Genomic DNA, 26167 nt, shown 5'->3' with positions numbered 1-26167 from the left:
GTTGTGGGTTGCAGCAGAAAACAATATTGTATGCACTGTATCACAATACAGTAGATAAGTGCTTTGGACAAAAATCTCTGCTGAATGAAGTTGTAACACTGAAAGTTATACCAGTATGAAATTTCTAGAATTTCCAGTTTAAATGTTCTCAGAGTAAGACTATGAGATTCTGCAGAAATGTGTTGATTTTCTATTTAAACACTCAAACAAATAAATCCATGGCTAGCCAAAGTGGTAGAATCCTTGTGTAAGGAAGAGTTGAAGTAATTTGCATGGTAGATTACCAATCTTGGCTTGAATCATGTTTTGTGGCTTGCATGAAGTTGGTTCATTTTTTTGCTCATTTTCAGATGAAGCTGGTTGACAGTGAGGAGGTGTTCCCTGAATTCCACAAGTGGCTTATAATCATAAGTTAAGTTATTCTTTCCATTTTAACCCAAATTAAAATATTTTCCAAAACCTAAAGAAGCAATTTTGGTGCCTGAAGTTAACAGAACTGCAACAGCTCCACTAATGGAAGCACGTTAGTGCATATATTCGTGACTGTCCTCTTCTACTACATTATTCTACCCACTTAGTGACTTATCCCAACACCAACACTTCCTCTCACCTTCCTTAATCAAACAGCTCTATTGATTTGTGTCTGGTCTGAAGCATTGCCTGTCTCTTCCATTCATATCATGTGTTTTAAGACCAGATCAACATGTGCTTAATGTTATATGCAAAGAAAGACAGAAAGCTGTGTATCTTGGTTGATACTGTGCAGTAAAGGCTTATGATTTTCTCTTAGTTTAAATCTCATCCTTCTTCCTTGTAACCGTCTATTTTCCTAATCACTGTGAAACTTTCCCGTTGAGAATGTAAATAAAGGCTCTTAATGCCTGTGTGCTAAAAGCTGCCTCGCTCGAATCTGACCCAAAAATAGTAAATCTTCTTGTTGATGTTCTGTCTTGTTTTCGTGGGTCATATAAAAGGCATCAGTAATATATTGGGTTGGTTTTATTATGCTGTTAAGACTGTCCCAAGTACATTTAATAAATCTGCTGTGGCTACTTGGGGAAGTCAGGCTCACATTGGTGTAATGTGTGGTTTGAAACAGATTTGTTTCTATGATGTGATCAAAATGTCCGATTTTGCATTTAAAGGCATGCGTCCACTGTAATCAAAGGACACATAAGTTATTTCACTCAGGCCTTAAAGTACTGCACCACAAAAATTGCTGAGTCAAAGATTATGAGGCTAGTAAAGTTTGTAAAAGTAAAATAAGAAAGAGTTGTTTGAGAGTTCCCCTTGAACAAAAGTTGAACTCTGCAGAGAAAAGTTCTAGACTCAAAATACAGTTCAGAGGACAAGGTTTCTTTCTTTTCAGTTCAGGGGTTATGCACAAGAAGTCAGTCAGCAAAGTTAGATAAATCTAACAAACAACCCCAAATCCATCAATCCAAGCATAGTAAAAAAAAAAAACAGCAAACAAGCAAAGCATGGATGGTGATCATGAACACATTAGAGCGATAATAACTATATGGCAGAGTGAGGGTGGAAGCACAGGGGTATATATAAAGGCCAGGCTAATTGCAGGAGAGGCACAGGTGTGTGTGGAAAAAAGGCAGGAAACAGAACAAAGGCAGGAAGTAACAGTGGACAAAATTCAATGACACCAGGATTACAAAATAAAACAGGAAGTGAACGCAAACCACATGAAAACATGATTACAGCCTATAAGCATATCACAGTGTAAGTTTATGATTAGGGATGGTGGCACATCCATCCTGATGTGTCATTCCCAATCTATCTAAATGTCATAAAGTAGACATGTTAGACAGCTCCTAATAATCTCCCATTCCAAAGCAGCACCCTTCTCAAATACTTAAGCCAGTGTGACTGCTCTTATAGAAAACATTAGGATCTTAAAATCTCAGAAAGCCAATTGAGCGCATCTAAACTTCTTAAATAAAACTGATGATAAGATCAGTACGTTAAAGTTTAGTCCCTGTGGGGCCATAAACACGGCTTACTCTTTCTGCATAATTGGCCCAGAAACAATTCTTTCAATCCCCATCTGACCCCTGTTAAACCCTGTGGCTGGAAATGAGCTCTTGTGGGTTGTAGGAGTAAGTCATGAGGCCTTTGAAGAGCCTTTTTTGAGCTCTAATAACTTGGCCCAATAGGGAGGCCTGCATGTGAAGTGAGAAGTATGCCGCACACTGAGCCAGGGCCTGTGAGAGATAACTGAGAATTACTGCTAATAAAGCTCTGCGGATTAAACCTAGTTAATGTGTGTGTGTATGTGTGTCTGTGCTCTAATCCTCAATGCATTTCTTTTCATTCATCTTTGCTTAAATTTACATTAGTGAGTTGAGGTGGAAGCCCTGCTACTGGGATGGAAACACAAAACAACTTGAAAGAAATTGAAAAAAACCACACAACTGTCATCAATTAAACAGCAGCACGCCGTGTATCTCACGTTGATTCGTCTGTGGGATTCAAACGAGCGGAAGCACACGTCGAGTGGGCTTGATGGCTCAATCAGTGCAAGTTAATTACAGTCACAGCTGGGAGGAGGCGCAGACAGGGAGGATCACCTCAGCGCAGACTGTGGAGCACATTTTTTGGGTCTCCTGAAGGGCAAATGATGTGAGCGGAGAGGAGGAGAGAGCAAGAAATATGTGTCAGAAAAAAGGCAGAAGGCACAAACAAAGCTTCTCATTAGCTATTTGCCACTGCGGGGCACAACTGGCAACTCTCACAAAGTGAAAAACAGAATCAAAGGCACATAAAATGTTGAGGACATCAATAAACAAACCCACTGTGTGACCAATGAAGAAGTAATTAAATTGTGTTGACAAAGCCTGCCCGGTCAAAGGGGCGATGGAGAAGCCAGCAAAGTCACTTTTATCTTTGTGTTGTCAGTGAAGAAGAGCACAAAAAATATGGTTAATTCGTTCCTCTATGGCTGGGCCATTGTGCTGCATATTTGTGAAAAGGGTCTTTGATTCAATGCTCATGTTTGTGCTCATTTTTCTTCATGGCTCAATGGAGCAGGAACCCCCTCATGAGAGCAAATTGTTTGAAACAAACAAAACAAAGGGTGAGATCAATTATGTGAAAATGGTGCCTGAATTCATTAAAGGAAATGCCATTTAGACCCCTTGGGTGCCGCTATTTAGGGAGATTACCAGCAAGTTAGCTTAAGATATTTTACAATCTGCAAGAATGGAGCATGGTGTGTTTTTCCTGTTATTTTCCACTGTGGAAAAAAACCCTGCGCTTTCATGGTTTGGACAGGCTTCAAATAAATCTGGCATTAATCTGAGCCTGATGATACCTGATAAAACTAGCATTGGCTCACGTTAATGTCGGTCTCAGTTTATAGAAATTAACAGAGGAGCACCAGATGGTTCTATAATTTGATCAAGCAACTGTCAAAGCCCCCCTCTGTTCGGGGATTGATAAGGATTTTGTTTAGTTGTATTGGCCCAGAAACATTTTTATTATCATTTTTTTAAGTGCTGGTAGAAAACAGAAAACCAGATTTGATCATGCAGTGTATTCCTCCCAGTATCTTAAAAATAGATGTGTAAGACACACTTTTCATGTAATTTCTTATCATCTAAAAAGAGAGCTGTGTCCTATATAAGATGCAGAAAGGCTTTGTTAGTAGTACTGTTTTTCATCCAAAGGATGGCGCAGTAAGAAGCAAGTAACCGATTTGCTCTATAAAGCATGTTGTAATACATCGTGATACAGACCAAAGTTTTTCTCCTTAATTCTGTTGTAATCATGCATAATCAAGAAAACTGTGATATAATAGAGTAATTACATCTTGCAGGGTGATGCTTGGATTGATTGGACTCCTTGATCCAAAGTCTGGCACATACTAAAAGAATTCTACAATCATCCCCAATTTGAAAATCAGAGACCCAACATATGACGACTAATAAAGGCAGATTTAAAGGTGACATATCATGCAAAATCAACTTTTTAATGGTTCTCTACCTGAAATATGTGTCCCTGGCATGTCTACAAACCCCCCGAAAATGAAAAAAGATCCATTCTGCCCCTGTTCTGATTTCTCCACTTTTCTGTAAATGTGCGCTGAAACGAGCCGTTTCAGTTTTCCGTGTTTTTGTTACGTCACAACAATATCCGGTCTGTCACGGAGTCAGAGCTCGGAGCTTGTTCAGCCCATAGACTGTATAAAATAATACTGAACCCTTCCTCCGTTTTTCATTCCCTGCACACATGTGTGCTAACAAGGAGCTTAGGAGGGAGGCATGCTAGTTGTAGGCTGTCTTAATTAACACAAAGGTCAGTTTTACTCCCCACGTCTGCAGATTTGAAGATCTAGTGGATGATTTGTATTTTTCATGGAAAAGTGCTAGCGCTAGTTAGCATAGCCACATAGCTACATGTTAGTAGCTGTGTACCAAGACACACGTCGACATACTGATAAATAAAACAACAAGAAACACTAAATCTGTGACCAATCGTTCAGAAAGGTCCTGCTGCAGGCGCCTCTCTGTCAGGATCAGATTCAGAGGGTTGAAGTAACACGGGTCTGTGAGCAGCCGGGTATATTCAGCCAACATGTAAACAGTAGATCAACGTGCTGGAGAGCCGAGGGGATAGCCACTTCCTGAGGGGGCGTGGTCAGAGTGAAAACAGACTGTCTGAACAGGGCTGAAGAAGAGGGTTCTTCAGGCATGCCAAAATCTGATTTCAAAGTGTTTTTTTGAGCATAAACTTTAAAGACATGTTTTGGGGACCTCTTAGACCAATATATTTTGATGAAAAAGGCATGATATGTCACCTTTAATAGTTAAATTCTTATAGTGTTTGGTATGCAATGAGCTTGCCAATGTTTTCACACAAAGCATTCTCTTCACTAGTACCCAGAGTCCACACTATCAAAGCTGAAAATCTTGTGGATCTCCTGCAGTCAAATGCGACTTTAGAGTCCCAGGCTGCTGGAGCGAACTGTTGTTAGCTGCCTAACTTTCATTGAATGTGGTAGTAATTTCTGCTCAGCTCCTCTCCTTGTGAGTTTGCCTGAGGTGTGTTTTTACAAACATGTTGTGGGCTAAATCGGAGAGCTTTCATTAACCCTATCAACAAGCAGGTTTCTGAATTTCTGACATTAATCTTAGTTCATGCTTCGCGTTGACTGTTACCATGACTGCGTTTGCTGTGCTTCATTCTTCAGTCGGCTTGCTCCCTGATTGGCTATCATTTTTTCCTACGTGACAGTCCCCATAGTGCCTGCTGGACCATCCTCAGGATTCCCCCCACACACAAATGGAGCTACGCCTGCAAGCTAGTTCAGGCAGACAACTCGAGCTGCACTGCTATACACGTCACATGTCCCACTCTCATAACCATCATCCAATCCCGCCCTCTGCCTCTCAAATTGGCGGTCTATTTAAACTGGGAAAATCTCCCATCTCACCCTCTGCCTGTCAACACCTCTGCTGCCTGCATGCCTATTGCTGAATTTTCTTTCATCCCCACCGCCTCCCCAGCATCCACATGCAGGCTCCGGGGGTGTTCAGTATGTCTTGCTCATCACTCCTCAATGTCTGCATGTAAACTTATCTGCAAGGAGTGATGAGGCTGGAGCCTGGGCGCCAAACATGAATATGTATTCGCTGCTACAATGCATTTAACAATGTAAACTAGAGTTGTCTGACTGAACTGGATTTCTTATCACAAATACTGAATATGTTTGATATTTACGTTTTCAAGTCAGCACAGCATTGATTGTCAGGGATTGACAGCGAAGGAAAAATCACTCAAAACACGTCACACCACAGGACAAACCAGCGAGATAATCAGGTCTTTGCTGACTTTTGCAGAGGTGGGTGGTGCGGGTATCAGCAAATTGATGTACGTCTTCTGTACCTTGGAACAGAGTTACTGTACGCTGAGCTCAACTATGCATCCACCTGCATGATGTGGACTTTGCTTAACGCAACACAAATGGTCACACATCCCTGATTTTACAGTATTTTAAGTAATATATTCCTGCCAAAAGCTCATTTGAGTCTTCAAACTGTTAAAAAAAATGATGCACGTCAGCTATTTATTAGTAATTCTATGTAGTTTTGAACAAATACCAACTTCTGCTTCTCCAAAAACAGTGTTGGAAGTTTTGACCCATTTTTTAATCATGATGCTGACATTATGACGCTATAATTTGTCATGCATACTAACGCCATCCATTATATAATTTATTTGTCAAACAAAATATGTTAGGGTGAGCAGCAATGCTAACTGGCATCCATAGTCCCCATGTATCATAAACAGATACTTTAAAATGCTATACATGTACTGATCTACAAATACAAAATACTGTGTAACAAATCCTGTTTTTTCATCAATGTTAAGTCATAGTTTGAGAAAAGTGTCAATACAGAACAAGATTCAAAAAATCTTAAGCCTTAAAACAATGATTTGTGAATTTGGCAGTCATTTTCAGACATACAGTTACACAGTGCTCCTGCCAACAACCATCTTCATTCTGAAAAGAGTAAAACATATTAACTATCATTACATAAGAATCATTGAAAAGAACAGCAGGGGTCCCTTTTACTGTATAGTGTTTCTCTTTAACTAAACACATACAGCTTGAAATCCCTGCTGGCTCTGTAAGCCTGAGGAACAGCATCAGACGCTCTGACAGAGCCCCACTCAGGCCTTCAGGGAGGAACTCTGCTGCTTTAAAGTCCTCGATCACAGGGAGGATTTCACCACCATCAGTACGCTCTGAATCAGCAGCCGAGACGGGGCTGCCGCTATGTCAAGATGACACCACTCAAAGCCCTGCAGGGCACGACATGAGCAACACGCGGTATTGATCTTTTTGCCACACACTGCGAGACAAACTAGTTCAACCAGAGTCGAAGCTGTAAGCTGCCTGCAAAGTGTGCTGCCCCTCCCTTCCATCCTGGAGTCTTATCAGATGTCCTTGTGATGAAAGAGGAGAAAACAAACTTTGCTGTATTTTGAAGAGTTGGGGAACTCTGATGGGTTAATGAAAAGTCGAACAGTGTGACCTGCTAATTAAAGATGTTTAACTAAGATAATTGGATGCTATTAAGCTAGCAGTCATTTGCGAGCAGCTTCTGTCACATTGGATTTCCTTCATCATTTCTAAGCAATTAGAGCCATAACTCAAAAGTATATTTCTCACATTAACTCCTAAAGACTAACTGCAGGATATTTAGCTCCAAAAATGTACCAGATATGCCTTTCAAACATGTCCTATATCAGGGGAGATTGTCAGTGCGGAGCGCCCTTTCTGTTTGATTCAGCAGAGGGGAGCTCATGGGTTGAGCATTCAGGAGGAGAAGGAGACTCTACTAAAGAATATACTAGAATGTACTTTATTCATCCCTAAGGGAAATTTAGGTGTTTGGCAGATACAATTATAAAAATCACATAAAAACAAGTAATTCAGGTGTCTGTCAGCTCATCTCCCAATGGTTAGAGAGTTATGAAGCCTAATGGTTGCAGGGATGAATGATGTTCTGTATCTCTCAGTCCTGCAGCACAGAGAGATGAGCCGTCCACTGCTGCTGTTTCTCTGGTCCACAAAGAAGTTGTGAAGTGGATGATCTGTGTAATTTAGAATGGCCTCTAGCTGCTTCTGTGTGCATCTCTCTCCACCACAGCCCCCAGTGAGTCCAACCTGGTTCCAATCACACTGCCAGCTCTTTTCACTGGTTTGTCCAGTCGCCTTGTATCCTTGTTTTATACTGCTTCCCCAGCAGACTGCAGCATAGAATAACACACTTTCCACCACAGACTGATAAAACATCTGTAGCATCTTACTGCAGATGTCTAAGGATCTGAGCCTCCTTAAGAAAAAGAGGCGGCTCTGCCCCTGTAGGCTGCATCTGTGTTAAGGGACCAGTCCAACTTGTTGTCCAGGTGTACACCTAGATATTTGTAGGTTGGCACCACCTCGATGTCCACCCCTCGAATGTTAACTAGCTGATGGCAGAGCCTGGATCTTCATAAATCTACTATCATTTCCTTTGTCTTTGAGGTGTTCAGTAGGAGGCAGTTTTGACTCCAGTTACTGAAGGTGACTGTTTCTGGGTTAATATCACTCTGGCATATATAAGGATGTTTCTACAATAAAAGCAAACATTTTTTCATGAGTTTGCAGAAAAAAAGTTTGCATGAGGAACTAATCTGCTCATTTCTTTTCACACAAAATGTTGTTACATTTTTAGGAGGGCAGCGCATGTGTTTAAAGGAGCTTCAGAGTGATGGTGTGCAGAACACCGATAGAGTTTAAATAGGTGTGCATGTGCAAAAGAGAGTGGTAGAGTGTGTATTTGGCTCCAATTGTCTGCATGTCATGCTGGGCCTCACTTAAACTCGCTCTATGGGACACATTTCTCTGCCTCCATGAAGCTCCTGACTCATGCTGAGGTTTGACTAACCAGGGGGACTGAGTGCAAGCTCTGCCATTGGTTGGCAGCAACAGGGCCGGTCTGGGCTCATTAAATCCCCAGATGGCGGGGCACAGGGGCAGCAGAGTGAATAGTATTATTACCCAGCAGGGTGAGCCATGGACCAAATGTTGTCCTGGCCTGGCTCAAGATCACCAAACCAAAAATTGGGAGCGCTTCTAGCTGTGAGCTCATCTGCTGAATGATTTTTTCTCTCTGGATGAGCTCTATGCTGCTATGAGGAGAGAGGAAAATACATTTTTACCTTGAAGTTGAAAGAGCAATCTGTTCTTCTACACAAATAAGATGATGAAGTTTGTTTAACAGTTTCCATATGCAGGGAAACAATGAAGAAGCAAGCTGAGCGGTGTAAACAGGCTTGCAGATTGTGAGTACTTCGGCAGTTAATGCAACCAAATCAAGACTCATTTAATTGTCACAGCTTGATTATTTACATCTGATATAAACATACAAACCTTTCTACTTCATTCTCAGCAGCTGAGTCACAGTCCCTCAAGGTGGATTTACCGTATACTTGCATGTTGAGGTTTGATGGTGTAAAAGTAAATGTAAAAGTAAAAACACTTCCAGATCAGGTTATCATAGTAGTAAGTAGACAAGCACAGTCTCTTTCCACTAGTTTTTAATAATGGTAGAAATTACTCAGAGTAAAGACAAGATAAAGAAGTTTCTGTTATCTTCCATTTATCCAAAAACCCCAAAGACATCTCCATCACATAACAATTATGTACCACCATCAACCTTGTCACAAAGTAAATGAAAGCTACTGTGTGAGTATAATTAAAGCTCCTGTGTGGAGATTTAGCTGCTCATGAAACAGATTGAAATTAACAGTTGTGCCTCTTTATGACCTCAAAAAGCAAACAAGACTGACAGTTTCTGTATCGTGATTCTTAATGTAATAGCCACCAGCTGGTATGTGTCAGCTTAGATGTTCGACAGAATGCTAAAGAAATGCCCTCTTTTTAATTTTCCACTTTAGATATTCATACATTTGGCCATGAAAAGAAACCAGGATGAGATATTTATGTAAGAAAAAACAACCCAATCATGGGCAGTACAAGATCAGCAAAGAGACAGGAGGTAAAAGAAGCACAAACAGAGTTCCTCACATGCATGCACACAAATGCATGAATTACAAATCATCAGCAGGTAATTCTAGGACAGACATTAACCCCTTCTGTGAGGTACAAACTGACTGTAGAATCAGGCTGTTAAATCAACAATGTTTTTGAAACAGAGTGAAATGATCACCGTAGCCCCCTTATATGCTACATGAATCAAATAACACCAATTGTTTGACCATTAAAACGACAGTCAAAAATTAATCATGACAACAGTCGAGATGTTAGAGGTACTAGGGACCGCCAAAATCAACATAAACCAAAATATCCTCACAGGAGCTTTAAACATCCTTAAGACTAAATTAAAGGAAGAAGAGTTAAATAACACCACTTGGCTTGACTGAGCTGTTGTTTGTACGATTACTGGAGATGTTCCTTTCTGGAAAGATGTAAGGCGTCTTTACAGGTTAAGGCAAAATGCCAAACCCATGTATGGTGACCTACAAAATAGGCTATTTGAAGGTCACACACAGGCTGCACCTGCTTCAACAAGCACTTTGAAATTACAGCAACCTATATCTAATATCTATTTTATTTCATTTTTATTTTTTTTATTTTGATGCTCTAACTTATTTTATTTACACATATTGCATTGTGTGCATTACTCTATTTTATCTTATTATATTTTAATTTCAATTTGTATTATTATTATTATTATTATTATTGTTATTGTTATTATTAATAATAATAATAATAATAATAATAATAATAATAATAATAATAATAATAATACGTTTTCCCTAATACGTCTTGCCATTGTTATATTTCTGCTTCTTTCTTGTTTTTCAATCACTGTAAAGCACTTTGGGTTGCATTTGATTTGTATGAAAGGTACTGTATAAATAAAGTTTTATTGATTAATTGATTGACATCAGCACAAAGCTGCTTTATTAATAAAAGTAAGACAACCAGTTTGGTACCAAGTTATCCTAACTTAACCTTGTCTAAATCTAATTAATCTAAAAGTCCTCTTTTACATGAAGTCTTCACATTTAACCTCACATAGATACCCTCATCTGAAACAGATAAAACACTAAGACAAAATCGTAAAGATAAAGACAGACACACGCGCACGATGTGTGTTGTGTCAACAGTGTGAGAGAATTCACAAACAGATGTAGCCAAAACTCCGACTGTTTAAAAAGTAGCCCTCTTCCAACAGTGCAGATGGCCCTGGCAGGGACCAAATATCATCCACAAATCCTGCTGCTTCTCACAGCCTCACTCACCTCCCACTTAACACCACCCTCACATAGAACAGATAATAGAGCTGTGCTCAATCAATGGAGCAAAGACTATGAAAATTCAAATCTTCTGTTTGGTTTCAGATTTAGAGAATAAATATAAAACAGTCCAAAAAAAACAGCCCCTCTCCCTCGACATTTGTCACCCTCACCCACAGAGTTAAACCAGCTCCTCAAAGCTTCACAAGAAGTGAGAAATTATTCTGTATGTGTGGCCTCCAATCAGAGAGAAAGCTCATTAGTGAGGTCCTGTTTATTGCATCCTTCCATCTCATCACAAATCTGAACCAAAGACACTCACAGCCCCTTTTTTTCTGAGGAGTAACAAGAAAGACGTCTGAAAAGCAGCATCTACTTCAGTTCAGGAGAGACTCATAAAGAAGAGAGAAAAATGTTTGGCTCCCCTATTATCTGTGGTGAGCAGACAGCTGGGGGAAACTGAGAGCTTTATGAGTAATAGGATGAAAAACAGAGCTGTGAGCTCTGCCTCTGTGATTAGTTTATATTTGCCAGGCTTTAGATGTGTCAGTGCGTCCACTTCTTTTTTTTTTTTGCGCCTCACTATATCATCAATCCGCATGGGCACCATAGAAGCTTTTAATGCACTCAGACACCCAGAGGAAATTTGTTTCGTTCAGATAAATTTAATAAATCACATGAAGTATATAGGGTTTTTTCCTGTGAGTATAACTGAAGGTTTACCGCTCTCCTGCTGCCCATGGATCATTGATGCTGGTTGTGTAAATGCACCAGGGCTCAACAGCTTTAAGAGGGTGCACATACACACTGCTACTAAAGTCACATCAAAACATTACATTGAACAGCTCATCTGTCATCTATCACCAGGCTGTGTCAAATACTTGAATCTGATTGGTCAAAACTCGATAAAAACATTAATTAATTCATAACAGAGGCGACAGAGAAGCCATCAACGTCACCCTGTTGGGATTCTATTTCCCAGAACCACCTGCTCACTATACAGTCATGGCCAAAAGTTTTGAGAATGACACAACTATTAATTTTCACAAAGTCTGCTGTTTCAGTTTTTATAATGGCAATTTGCATATACTCCAGAATGTTATGAGGAGTGATCAGCTTAACTGCAATTAATTGCAAAGTCCCTCTTTGCCTTGAAAATGAACTTTATCACCAAAAACACATTTCCACTGCATTTCAGCCCTGCCACAAAAGGACCAGCTAACATAATTTCAATGACACACAGTTGTCACACACATTAACACAGGTGTGGGTGTTGATGAGGACAAGGCTGGCGATCAATCTGTCATGATTGAGTGACTGGACACTTTAAAAGGAAGATGGTGCATGACACCATTGTTCCTCATCTGTTAGCCATGGTTACCTGCAAGGAAACACGTGCAGCCATCATTGCATTGCACAAAAAGGGCCTAACAGGGAAGTTTATAGCAGCGAGTATGATTGCACCTCAGTCAACCGTCTATCGAATTATCAAGAACTTCAAGGAGAGAGGTTCAATTGTTGCCAAAAAGGCTCTAGGGTGCCCAAGAAAGTCCAGCAAGCGCCAGGACGTCTCCTGAAGGTGTTACAGGTGCGGGATCGGGCCACCACCAGTGCAGAGCTTGCTCAGGAATGGCAGCAGGCAGGTGTGAGTGCATCTGCATGCACAGTGAGGCGAAGACTTTTTGAACTCAAAATATTCTTGAACAACTTACTCTGAAACCAAGGGAAATCTATAATTTCTCACTTCTCTTTTGATTCATGCATCTTTAAAAACATCTGTTTTTTTAAAGAGATAACTTTGTATTGACATGCTGCAAAGACTTTAAAGATGCAGAAACAGAACAGAACAAAATGAGATCTATCAATATGATTTTTTTTTTTAAATGAAATGTCTGGGGTTGAACAATTTTGGTGAACAGGATTATAGAAAAGAAACACAGAATGCCCGACTCTACAAAAAAAAGGAATTTAAAATTGTAAAAAAAATCTCATGTCAAATAAATGAGTATATGAACTTTTCACATGCTGCACAAAGACCTGTAAAGAGGATCTATCTCTCAGTAAGTGAGTTTTCATACATGTAAGCATTCCCTAAATATGTCCACACATCAATAATAGAAACATTAGAGCTGAAATACAGGATTTAAAAAGTAATGCTCTGCTTTCATTGGATTCTTATTACAGTGATATCTAGTATCTGCTGCATCCTCATCTTACATAGGTGGTTTATAAAAGTGACACAGTGAATCAGATACTGCTACAGTTTCTTCTGAGCTGAGAAGATAGGTATTTTTTAATCTCAGCCATTTTTTCTCCTCAATGTTTTTTCAGGCAGTTTCTTCTATTGGGCTCATATCCAAAGGTCATTGTTTGTTACCTCTATTTCTTCCAAGTACTTTGTGTCCTTGGCAGCTTGTTTTGATTCTGTTAAGCTTCAGTAAAGACTTTAAAAGTGAGATTTCAATTTACTGGTGCCTAACCTTGTGTCTCTTATCTTCTCCTTTATTAAGTAACGACTTGGTAAACACAATAAAAGAAGTTTTATGTGCCAGATCTGTGCAGTCTAATTCATGATTCACAAACTTTGAGCAAGACTATTTCCTGGCAAATGGGAACAACTTCAAAAACAGAGTGAAGTGCAATACAAAAAATCTTTAGGGGTAGTTTTTGCTGAATTTAAAGTACAGAAAACATCAAAATCAAAGCAAGCTCCTCAGACTCCTCACTGGAAGTTCGAAAAACAACTACTTTCTGAGAGTCACAGTAGTGCTTTATTTCTGACAGTGCTGTCCTGTAAGCAACAGAAGCCAGTCTACTACTACTACTAATACTACTGTGCTATGAAAAGGATGGAGGAAAATCTTCTTTAGCCACTTCAAAAAACGTTCATCAGAAAAGGTTAATGCAATATTTTAACCCCTTTCAACTCCTCACCTTGCTTCCAGACCACCCTTTCACTTCACAGTGCAACAGTTTTGCAGCAGCTCTGTTATTCTATGTAAACCACACACTGACTTATGATAAACACCTCATAAAAATAAAAATCTGAACTTTCCCTTTAATCCAACCTTGAAAGTGTTCAGCACCTGAGTCTCAAGTATCAAAGCATCACCCCAAAGGATCACACTGTGCATCGTGCTGCTCTGACTCTCTTATCCTCCTCCTACCTTCTCTTTGCCTTGCAGACAGCGATTCTGCAGAGGATTATCTTTGCACAACTTTGCAGTGTGATGTTGCCCTGTGTGTATGCTTTGACTGACAGCATGAGGTTTGAATCAGGGCTCTTCAACTGATGAGTCAAATTATCTACACTAAAGGATCATCCTTTTTTCTAGCACCATGTTATTGCTTTAAAAATAACACTGATTGGCTTAAACAGGGGGCTATGTTTAAAGACCGTAATTTTAAATGTAGAGTGGCATTAGCTGTAACTCTGGTGTCGATTAAATTTGCCTGGTCCCACTCGGTGTCCTTGATTAGCTCGCGGGGTGGCTGCGTCTGTTTTAGGATTTTGTTTGTCTCTTTGCTGGGAGAGCATTAAAAGCTTTGCTGTCTTTTAGTTCACAGGTATCCATCCGACACCTAATTTCTAATCAGTATTAGAATTAGAAACAAAAAATAAAAATGCTAATTAATGCTTGGGCCAACTTAATCAAGCAAAAAACTTTTCTTTTCATCTTCATGTTTTCACACCATGAAACCTTAGGAGGTCATTTCTTTCCTGCCAACACAGACCCCATGAACAGGAAGTTCCTTTGTTACGTGAGCCTGTATGGGAGAGTGCAAGCAGCCTTTGAAGCTGTCGTTGTTGGGGAAACCTGCCAAAGAACTCTGCAGGCAACACTGGCAGCTCTCTTTTCCTTTTCCCACATCTGAGGTGATAAAAAATGTTTGCTCATGAAAACTTTTTATCTCCAGTGGTGGAGGGTTTTTTTTTTTATATGGGCACATGCATGTGTCTACACACTACCTCAGTATTGATGGAGGAAGCTTTTCTGGGAGAGTGAGGCGGCCGCTCGTGTGAAAGGAGTAAACAACATCTTGTGTCTTCTGAAACTAAATAAACAAAGAGCACACCTCTGACATGTGCTTTCACACAGGATACAGCAGCACAAAAACAGAGATGTAGTAAAGCCAAGAGGAGCTACTGCAGCCAGACATTCAGTGTTTTACTACATGCAATTCATCATGTTTCACAAAATCTAATTAGAAAGCAAGGAAAATGAATATCACACAGATATGAGTTATAATATCTGATATAACGCTTGAAAAATTATCAATTTGTTCTATAATAAATTATAGATCTACACTATCTCTCTCACATTTAATAATAACATGGTATTGATTTCAACCATGTTACCCAGCTGTATTTATTTGTATCCTCACATCTCCTGCTTGAATCTCCTCCTCGCTCCTCTGAGCAGCTCTATGAGAACAGAAAAGACCGTAATGATGGAAGACCTCAATCGATTTGCAGGTCACGAGAGAGCGGAGGTTGTGGGAGATATGGAATAAGAGAAATGAGATGCACCTATGATGTATCCCGCTCTGTGGATTGTTGAAAGTCCTTCTGGGGAGCGCAGTTAATCACAAAGTCAGGGTGATGCAGCCTGGCAGACTGAGAGAAATGGGTTCAACAAGAAGGTAAATTACAGCACTTCAATACGAGTTAACCCAAGCTGTGCCTCTAATATCCCATGTTGGCCAAGCTTTTCCTTTTATTTTCAGCCATGATGAAACAAGGGTTACTACTGGGAGGTTTGTGGGTTGAAAAGATTAGCTTGTTTGTCGGATGTTGAGGTTCTTCATCTGAAAAATGCCAAAATATCTTTGGTTAAAGCTGCTCTGATCCAAAAACTATCTAAACCTAAAATACCCTTTTGCTTTTCAGGCTTTTTTCAAACAACACCAGCAATTGGAAGATGTCCCGAAGGCGCCTAGAAAGAATTTTCAAAGTATTCGAAATGCCAACATACAGTCTTGCCTCAGAAAAGCAATAATGTGGGATTATTCCTCATATATACGGTACCATATTTGCTGTAGCCGTGCCTCCCTGTAGTCAGACCTATAATGGCGTTTAAAGCAGACAAAGGGCTTCAAAGCACTTGACCTCATTCTCAAAGCAACAGGGAATTTAGTCTCATAGTGTCTATATGAGACATTGCTGGAGTTCTACAGGAGTCTATTGGGTTTCTTTTTCACAAATACACTCTTTAAACTTTCAATACATTTTCTGGAGCTCTGCCTCAAAAAATTCCCTCAGTTGCTCTTTCACACATGTCCCTCACAGCCTCAGGTTTTCCCTTTTTCCACTAAAGACCGATTTATATTTCTGCGTCTGCGTCTGAGCACCACATACTTGTGCGTCAGTGTGTCTGTGTCGCGCAGTCATTCTCCGCCGAAACACCTGAGGGCAGTGTGGTCTCTCTGATAGCCGGTCGCCTCCTTCCGGCCCCGCTTCGATCTTTGTTTACTTTTCCACAGCGATTCAGAGCATGTTATGTTAATCTACAGCTGATACATGTTGCTGTTTATCATACAGACATGATTACATGAATAATAGAGAGGAGGAGTTGAAATACACTGCAGATGTGCAGCCGATGTCCGGGATCCTGGAAGTGTTGTAAATGTGGGAAACACAAAGCCGCCAAGTGGACCAATCACAGGGCTTGCGGTCTGCGTCGATTCTATGGGTAGTTACATTTCGGAGGAGGTGCACGTCAGCTACGTGTGTAGGCCTCCGCGTAGGTAGGGGAGCTATGCGGACCCCCGGCATAGGCTACGCCCTCGATTTGACGCAGAAGTATAAATCAGCCTTAAGAGGGTGGTGGGGTGAGCAAAGGGAGGCAGGACATGATATTGAAAGCACAACACAAAAGCCAAAGTGCAAGGTTTACAACATTATTTTGGATGAAGCAACACTTTGATGACAGTTTTTTCAATGCTACCTGTTCTAGTCTTGAAAAGGACTTCCCTTCTTTAACTCACACCATTACGTGTTGGTCTTCCAGTTTTGAAGTCCATCGCCACTGCCCACTCGCTCCAAGGGGAATTTCCTGAATATTTCATGTTACATTCCCCCATGGACTCACCCATACTTTACCAAGGACATTCTACTCAGCAAGGTTATAGAAGGCCAGCTCAGTCCTGGACCCTGTGGAGGTGGTGGCTGACAGGAGAATTATGGCCAAGCTGTCATCTCTGATAGACATTTTCTTCTATATATATATTCTTGTTGAAATTCTTGTACAGTACACCTTCTTGTTTGCTGCTGTAACTCCATGAATTTACACGTTGCGGGATGAATAAAGGAGTATCTTATCTTATCTTATAGTGATTAGTGCTTTGATGGACAAAGCCAACGTGACATGACATACTGTAGGTGTTATGTTGCACCTTAAGCTCTAGGAACATGTTGCATTACAGTGACTCTCTGACACTTACAGACTTAGGGGAGATGTCTGTTAACTTCCTACCTCTCTGTATCCAAGTAAGAGAATGCATCTTTGAAAATATTTGGAGTATCTGAAATTCTTCCCTACTGTCCTAAAAAAAATCTAACCCTTTGACTAATGTTTCAGGAACCTGTGAGATACAGGGTGACCTAATCTACTGTTTTCAATGACCGTATGACAGCTGTAGAAATTATCTGATTTAAGCTCTCAAAAAGATGATTAAGTCCTGCGCAGTGCTTCAGAAAGATGTCAGCGCATTACTCACAGGGACTTCAACGCTCAATCACACATTCTCTACCGACCTCTTAATTGAAGAAATGCAGTTTTTAATCCGACAAGCTGTCTTCTGTAGAGACGCCACTGCTGACTGTGTACGCTCTAAATTCTGAATGACACTGCAACTACCTGGTGAAGCAGGCTGTGTAATGGAAGCTGGCAGCTCAGCTGATGAAATGCAGCTTGTGCACTCCTGTCATATAGACCAGAGGAAACAGCAGCGTATCTGAAAAAAAATACATGATGTTGCAATTAGCAAAGTCAAATGAGGGACCTTTACCAATACTGGTCCAAGATAAAAGTCACTTGTGTAGTATGACCAGGTGTGGTTATGTTGCCAGACTTTAAAGCCATACTATGTGATGTTTTCACATTAACATCTCCCAAAAAATATGACCCGTTTAATGCATGTTTTTAGGTTGACTCACAGCATTGAACCAACAATATTCGAACTTTTGGAAACCTTAACTTTTGATAACCCTAGAACACTATCGCTGGAAGCTTTCGCCAGAGCAAACACATTTACAGGATTTTCATTATTCATTCATTCATTCATTCATTATCATTGTCTGAGTGTCATGGGTCCCTGGGTAGCTTCACCATGTCTTTGATGTCTTTGAAAGCGTGGGTGTTTCCCTACTCCAAAAGCCGCTTTTTCCTACAGGCACTTGTTCAGTTGATTTTCCCCCAGCAATAGTGATTTTTTTGTTTCTCTCTCCAGCTGCTGTTTGTGTGTCAAGGAGACTGTGCCTTCACCAGGGAAGTCTCAAATGTCCCAGGAATGGGTGGGCCAAACACCAAGTATCCAGTTTCATCATTTTTTGTTTTAGAAATTTTTGGTCCCAAATTCCAAATTTACAGTAATTTTGGAGCACTTTTAAAGGGTCCACCATGATACATTTTTTTCATTTTGTTAGACATGGCACAGTTGAAAATAAAAGAACAATACTCTAATGTGCCATATTTTGATATATTTTGATGTCAAGTACTTTTTATTGGGTGTATTATATCAGGTAAAAAAAACCATCCGGTGTCAGTGATAGCGTTACTAATTGTAGAGATAGTGTTCTAGGGTTATAAGATAAGGCTGGTTTAACTTTGTCATTGTCTTTGGGAAACACAAAAGAAACTGGAAATCACAGAGCCAGACTGTTGTTAGCTAATGTTACTGTTATTTAGAATGAATGAATATAATGCGCCCAAACATCACTAAATATAACTGGAATAAATCCGCACCATATTACACTGTCCAAAAAATGGTCAATCTTTGTGCTGATGGTCTTGTTTTCTTCTGTAGAGCATAAATATACATCACTATTAATTTCAGTCTGTAACAACCATTAAAAAACTCCTCACAGGAGCTTTAAATTTAGGTGCCTCAAGTTGTTCATTTACACACTCAATCACATTATATTTCATTACAATGTGATGACTTGGTTCCCCAAGATAATGAAAATGTGATGTTATTTAAAATGTCGTAAAAACAAAAATCAACCTTGTTTTATTCCATTTTTTTTCTTATCGTTTTCACTTAAAATAGTTTTCTTGATAAAAAAAATTTTGGCCTTGAAAAATCTTTTTCAAAGGATTAGTCTTGAAAGGGAGAGATCATATTAAGATCAAGATCATGTTTTAATAGGACGAGTAGAGCATGGTGTGTGTTATTGTGCTGATTTAGAGAGCCCTGGCATCAAAGATCAGATAGTGTGCCTTTAAAATATTGAAAATCTGCCATGCAGTTTTCATCACGTCAGCTACAACAAACATGTCTGCACTTTTCAAATGTAAATACATTCATAAAAAAATCACACTTGACATTTCAAGTTCTGTTTTCCATGCCAGAAGTAAAATTGTATTATTAGAATTATCATATTATGAGATTTACCTGATAGGGATCTTTTCCAGGGTTAACAGTTCAAACATTCATTTGGGATTTAGATTCAGATGTGTAATCTGCTTTCACGTTCACCCACAGTTTAACTGCAGAATAAAGGTGAGGTTCAGATCTTGTGCACAGATATCATCAAACAACATACTGAGCTCTCCTTGTACCATCCTTGTTCTTATCGTGTGTCTCAGAGCTTTGAGGGTGTTCCCACAAAGCAAACAAACATTCACCGTCAGAGCAGCGGAGACATTAATCTGCAGAACATCATCTCCAGCAGGCATTCACAATCCATCTGTTATGACAGCTTACGTTTGCTAATTACACGAGCAGGCATGCTGGCTTCTGCATTTTAATGACAACACAACCACTCCTCCGCGGCCTGTCAGTCACTAAACCTGGTCCTTACTTTACTTGAGAGAGTTTGACAAAGAGCTGGACTCGAACAAAAAAAAACACCCCTGACATTTTAGCTCAGACTAACCCACCAAAATCCCCCCATGACCATCCGTCTCCAGGCTCCTGTGGCCTTGGCAGTGGCTGTGTCTACAGGGGATTAATATAGGTGACAGTGTGATTGGGCCAGACAGCTTTTGGTAAGAAAAACACCAGTGGTCCTGATGCAATCTGCTCGTTTCTGGCTCGTCAGACACACACCAAAAAAAAGACCCACAAGTCTTGTCTGCCCAGGAAAGAGCCAGGTCTGCTAGAATACCAATTATTCACAAGATTGTCTTTGCAGGCTGAGACTACTTACATATCAACATACATTAATCATATGTTGGTGCTGTTCATATCCTGAGTAATAAACTGGTCAGCTGAGATAAAATAATTTTAAATTGTGATTATTTTTTTTTTATGATTTATGAAGCACTTTTTAAAATTATTTACTGGCTTCACCTTTTCAAATGTCAAATTACAGTTATTTTGTCCATCTCATATCAATATTTATTGAATATCATACATTTTCTGTATCAAAGGTTGGGCATAAAAATAATTTAAAGACATCAACCAATCTTTTTTTTGCAAGCAAAGTTATCTCAAAACAGAGTACAATAATGCTAACAATAATAGAAATACGATTATTACTACAATGATTAATGGCATCAACTGTGTTATGCAAAATACTGATTAGCCGTTCAACTGTTCAACTGTTCAACAATAAAGTAAAAAAACATCAATCATTTTTTTCATCAGGTACTGGTCTGCTTTCAGTCCCGAGAGTCAGAACGAAACATGGTGAAGCAGCGTTTAGTCATTATGCTGTAACTACATATAATTGAACACAGTACACCACATATCTGGAACAAACTCCCTGAGAGCTGTAGCTCCGCTCCAACTCTCACTTCTTTTAAATCAAAGTAGACTAAGACCTTTTTATTTGCAACTGCCTTCCTATCTTAGCTTATTTTAAACTTGCTTTAAATGCAAATTTTTAATTTACTTTTGACACATTTCTAATTATCCTTTTCTTTTGTTTCATTATATTTTTCATTTTAATTGTGCTCTTTTATGCTTGTCTGAATGTTTCCAATGCTTTTAATGTTTTAATGTAAAGCACATTGAGTTGCCCTCGTGTATGAAATGCGCTATACAAATAAAGTTGCCTTGCCTTGAAAATTCAGTCCTAATTTTTTTTTTATACAAAATGCGGGCTGCTTCCTCTACACGTGTGCGACATATGCCAGCATAAAATGCGGATAATAATATATTGGTTTAGAGTATTTTACCCAGAAAATGGCGCTAACTTTATCCCTGCATGCCTGATATGAATGAATTGAAAAATTTGCTCCATTCATTGTCTTTCAAGAGGCTGTGAAAAGCATTCTCAAATACCCGTTGGGGTACATAGGCAACCCAGACAAGGCTGGCGATGCCAACTTTTAACAGCTTTTCTCCCACATTATCTCATAATCATGCATTAAAAGCAAATAGACGTAAACCATAAAATTCATTAATGCTGGTTTGGTTGAAAGACTCATCAGTTTAATACAAACAGTCACCAGTGAAGGCGGGTGGCTCGACTCCAGGTGAGCAGCTCGTAGCTTAGTGGGCTTGTGGTGGATTAAGATGACATAAGATTGAATCTTATCTTGCCTTGAGGTTGGGTCTTTGTAAATAATACAACAAAGAGTACGGTCTAGGCCTGCTCTTTTTTTTAAAGTGTCCTGAGATAATATTAGTAATGAATAAGCACTGTATAAAGAAACATTGAATGATTGATTTAGCTGTCAAAGTTTCACAAAGATATCAATGTGATAAAGTTCTTTTCAGGTGTGGTTTCTGAATGTACATCAATCCCTGACCCACAGGCCTGTGAATCAAGTGCCTCGCAGCTAATTAACAATAAGTAGTCTAAAGGGTCCTCATTCTCAACATATAGGGAGAAACTGAGGCAATTAAAATCCTCCTGCAGAACTGAAGGTGAATATGTACTCAGCATGTCAAGATCATTTTCTATGAAATTGATGTTTTGAAGTGCAGATTCAGAGGGAACATTCGTTAAAATCTTAAATGTTGACCTTTCTTTTAATATAAAACAAATTGTTATTCAACTCTTCTTCAACTCTATGGTTCTAGAGGTGCATCTTGTCCTGCAGCTGCTTAATGTGTGGGTGTAGGTTTGATTTTGACATTGGTGGGGACTTAGCCCTTCCCCTGGCTGCAACAGAAATGATGCTTTGCATTCATTAGCAGTTGCCTATCAGGGGGGACTATACTTTCCTCTGGTGACTTACACTTTGTTTGTTGAAATAGCTTCTAAATGTCCATCTTTCTTTACTGCCTTGCAAGCGTAACAGCCTACAGGGAGCTAAGCCAATCAAAAAATAGATCGGTCTTAAAGACGTATTTGGGAGACCGTGCTGAAGTGGGAAAGGATTTAACTCTTTGTGTGCCGCATGAAGCGCAATTTTTTTCCCTTCAACCTTTGGTTGGTAGGGACACGTCCATACAGACCTGCAACGTTTGTAAAAGCGTCTTGAGATAACGTTTGTTGTGATTTGGTGCTATACATGTTTCTAACTTTTTTGTCTGAACCTATCCTATTTAAAAGCTGTCTGTTTGATCTGTTGTATGAGCCTGATGAAGGCCATAAGCCGAAACACAACTAACAAACCCAACTAGCGTGCTGGTAGCTAGCAGGATTTTACACTTGACATTGAGAAAACAGATGGTACAAGAAAATCCAAGACAGACAGATACTCAGAAACTGCACGCTGTGGACTTTGTTTTCCTGCATGAACATTTCCATTGCATTTATCAGTTTTAAATGTTTCACCCTGACAGGCCATCAAAATTAGGCTGTGTCTTCTATATTGGTGCAATTTATAGTCCATATTTCACCGCATTTCCATAATACTGAAAAAATGGCGGCATGTTGATTTTAAAAAAATGTTAAAAGAGTCCAAAACGGAACAAAGTTTGGTAAAACCAGAGATAGAAGTTTAAAGGAGCAAAAAGATGAGAGGAAGCAGGAAAGGGATGCAGATGACTCAGAAAGAGATGAAGAGGTGAAAATCAAAAGGAAAAACACAATCCAGCAGCTCTTTGTGGGCTTCTTTCATCTCGCTCCCTGATGCTAAAGTTTTGGTGCTGGCAAACCTTTCTCTTTCAGCACAGTGTTTTTTGAGGAGTCACTGGTTCAGAAGAAAGGGAGCTTTGTAATTCTTGTACAAGCCTGTTGTTAGATAAGCTCTGTGTTGCTCATTATGTTTGCAATTATCAATTGTAGGCATTCAAATTATGACGTGCATAAGAACAATCAAGCATATCTAAATTTAACCAAAAACATGCCCCAATAAAATTCATGAATGATTATATGCATGTCACTTATCGTAGTTTAGTCCCAGGATCAGCGTATGAGGAATTTTCATAAAACCTAGAAGGCCAGTGAAAGATAAGCCATGAAAAATATCTGTTTATTAATAAACCCTCACATGAGACACATGAGTGAAGTAAGGGAACAGACTGAGGAAATGAAATATGAGAGGAAAGAGGAAAGAGATTAATAAAGAAATCCTCCAAAGAGAAGAAAACCTGCTCTACCTGCACAGGACACCAATGATTTCAAATTGCCCCTTTAATCATCATTTCTTCCTCACAAAGACTCGTGGGGATTGAAGTATTGATCCTTGAGGTAAAGGTAAACAACCCGTTGATGATTACGGAAGAGCACCGACTCCATCCTTCATTTCTGATCTTCTCTTCTTCACCTTTCTTGGTCAGGTCCCTCATTATTGTGATAAAAGACTGTTGTTGCCTTCAGTCTTTCTTCTGAGCCGGCAATCTCCTCACTATCACTGGAGATTGATGACGCGTCAAGGTTAAAACTGCCATCAATCTGCAACAGCCAAAAACAAAACGATAAAACTCAATCATTAACTTTCAACTCAATTGCTGGATCAAAGCTTTTTGTCTTCTAGTTATCAACCTGTCACACTGTTCATCCACTTGTTCACATGGGACTGTAGTGGTAAGACTGGATCCCCTTGTGTGTGGATCTGTTTGTGCCTTCATTACAAATTCACGCTCAACAACTCCAGAGACATTATGCAGCTGAACTCGATTATGTAGAAGCATTTCATTATCTTATATCCAAGAAGCCTGCCATATCAGCACAACTGACCCTGGAGAAACTGCAACATGCCGCAGATCAGATCAATGTCTGAAAAACTGCAGAACCCCAATGCACCAGTGCAACATCAACAAACACATTCTAATGCGGTATGTTATCAATGCCATGTTACTTAAAGACACGAGTATCCCCCAGTGCCTCAAACAAGAACAAAAGTAGCACTTGATTAAACTGACAGGTCAAGGCAAGTTTGCTTCCTTGAGTAGCTTAAATAAGAGCTTCCATTGGGATCTTGAGGAACCAGTATCTTCATCTTGTTACGTCAGAAAAACAGAGCAGATGTTTAAACTTTCATGAATACATTTTCTTGTAATTTTGAGATAATTATCTCAATAATTCATAAGAGGAACTGTGTTTTTCTGTGAATGTAATACGCTTCCTTACAATCATGATACATACAGATTAAAAAGGAAAAACATTCAATATATATTTTTTCACTACTAAATAGGTGCTAAGGAAACAATTTAGAAGGTTCTAAGGAAACATTTCTAGAATCAATCAATCAATAAATCAATTAATCTTTATTTGTATAGCACCAAATCACAACAAATGTTATCTCAAGAATGTTAAAAGGAAATATCTTAAGAAGGTTCAAAGGAAACCTTTTTGAAGGTTTTAAAGAAACATTTTTAGAAGGTTAAGGCTGATTTATACTTCTGCCTTGCCCCTACGCTGCTGGGCCTGGCACAGACATGAGCACCACATTTCTGTGCGCCCTACTTCCCACTGAGAACATTTCAAGAACATTAGGGCATAATGCTCTAGCAATGTTGACACTGAATGTTTTTAGACAACGTTATCTGAGAACATTTTATGAACATAGAGAAAACATCCCGCTGAGAACCTTTCAAGAACATGAGGGTGTAAGAAGTTGTTGCTTAACACTTTATCAAAGTTTTTACCAAACATTTTATGAATGTTTTTAGAAAACATTATCGGAGAACATTCTGCTAACACAAAGAAAACTTCCCACTGAAAACATTACAACAACATTCTCTGTAACATTAACAGAATGTCTTTAGAACAAAAACATGCAAGCTGGGTTAGCATAAGTTTGAGGAAGAAGAATGTTTCATATTCATTGATGTATTTCTATCTCGTCCTTTATATCTTCCTCTGCTTTTCTCATCACCTGAAGCATTCACCAACCAGGCTTTGCCACAACAAATATCAACCTCTCATCCTGATGCTACGATTGTTGCAACCTGTCCTCCATCCCAGACGCCTCCTTATCATCAGTGTCCAGGTTTAGTTTTTCAGATGTCCACCCCTCATCCTGCATCTACTCTTTACCACCACCACCACCACCACCACTACGAGTGCAGGCTCAATCAGGGGAGTTATCCAATCCTCCAGTCGGCCTTTGAAGATATGAAGACCTCTCGATGGGGTCTAATTGCCTAAGGCATTCCACATTTATTTTTCTAAATCTTGTAAAATAAATGATTGTTCTCTTGAAATAAAGTAGTCCCTCCTGACTGACATGTAGGCTGACATTAGGCTGGCACTGTTTTCTGTATGTGCTGAAAACATAGCTAAATGTTTCTGCTTTGTTGTTTGCTTTGAGTTTGTTTTCTAACTCTTACACTGAAGGGAATATCCCATCTTTTGAAATCATATTGCTCTTATGAGCTGCAGAGTTGGACTTTGAGTTATGGCACACTATGGCAGACTTTTATGAAAAATGTCACCATAAAGCAAAGTCACGGTGTTATTTATTTCTCCCGTGCGGCAGATGGGACCACCGTAATAAAGAGAAACTATTATTTATGGAAATGACTTTGTGAGCAATTAGCCACGTGTGAATGTGGGATGATAGTCATCAAAGTAATTGTGCTTCCTGATTCAAAGTGAAAAATAATGTTTTTCCTTCCTCCAAGAAAGACAACCTTGGCGTGACATTGCAGACTCCCTGCAGACTACAAGGATAGTTAGAATTGTGTTTTGTTCATAAATCTGTGTTTCACAAAGATATCAATGTGATAAAGTTCTTTTCAGGTGTTGTTTCTGAATGTACATCAGTCCCTTACCCACAGGCCTGTGAATCAAGTGCCTCGCAGCTAATTAACAATAAGTAGTCTAAAGGGT

The 26167-nt window shown here is 39.4% G+C and overlaps 1 protein-coding gene across 1 annotated transcript in view; it reads right to left on the bottom strand.

Moving 5' to 3' along the window:
- myom3 (myomesin 3) overlaps positions 1–26167 on the bottom strand; it is a 175584-nt gene that overhangs the window by 140443 nt on the left and 8974 nt on the right. The window contains exon 2 of the mRNA XM_034698701.1: positions 17688–17784. The gene's annotated coding sequence lies outside the window, so the exon portion shown is untranslated. The remainder of the gene's footprint in view (positions 1–17687; positions 17785–26167) is intronic.

The sequence above is a fragment of the Notolabrus celidotus genome, chromosome 12 (genome assembly GCF_009762535.1).
Source record: "Notolabrus celidotus isolate fNotCel1 chromosome 12, fNotCel1.pri, whole genome shotgun sequence".
In the NCBI taxonomy this organism is placed as follows: domain Eukaryota; kingdom Metazoa; phylum Chordata; class Actinopteri; order Labriformes; family Labridae; genus Notolabrus; species Notolabrus celidotus.
The sequence above is the reverse complement of the archived record's forward strand: the minus strand, read 5'-3'. Positions and strand labels throughout refer to the sequence as shown.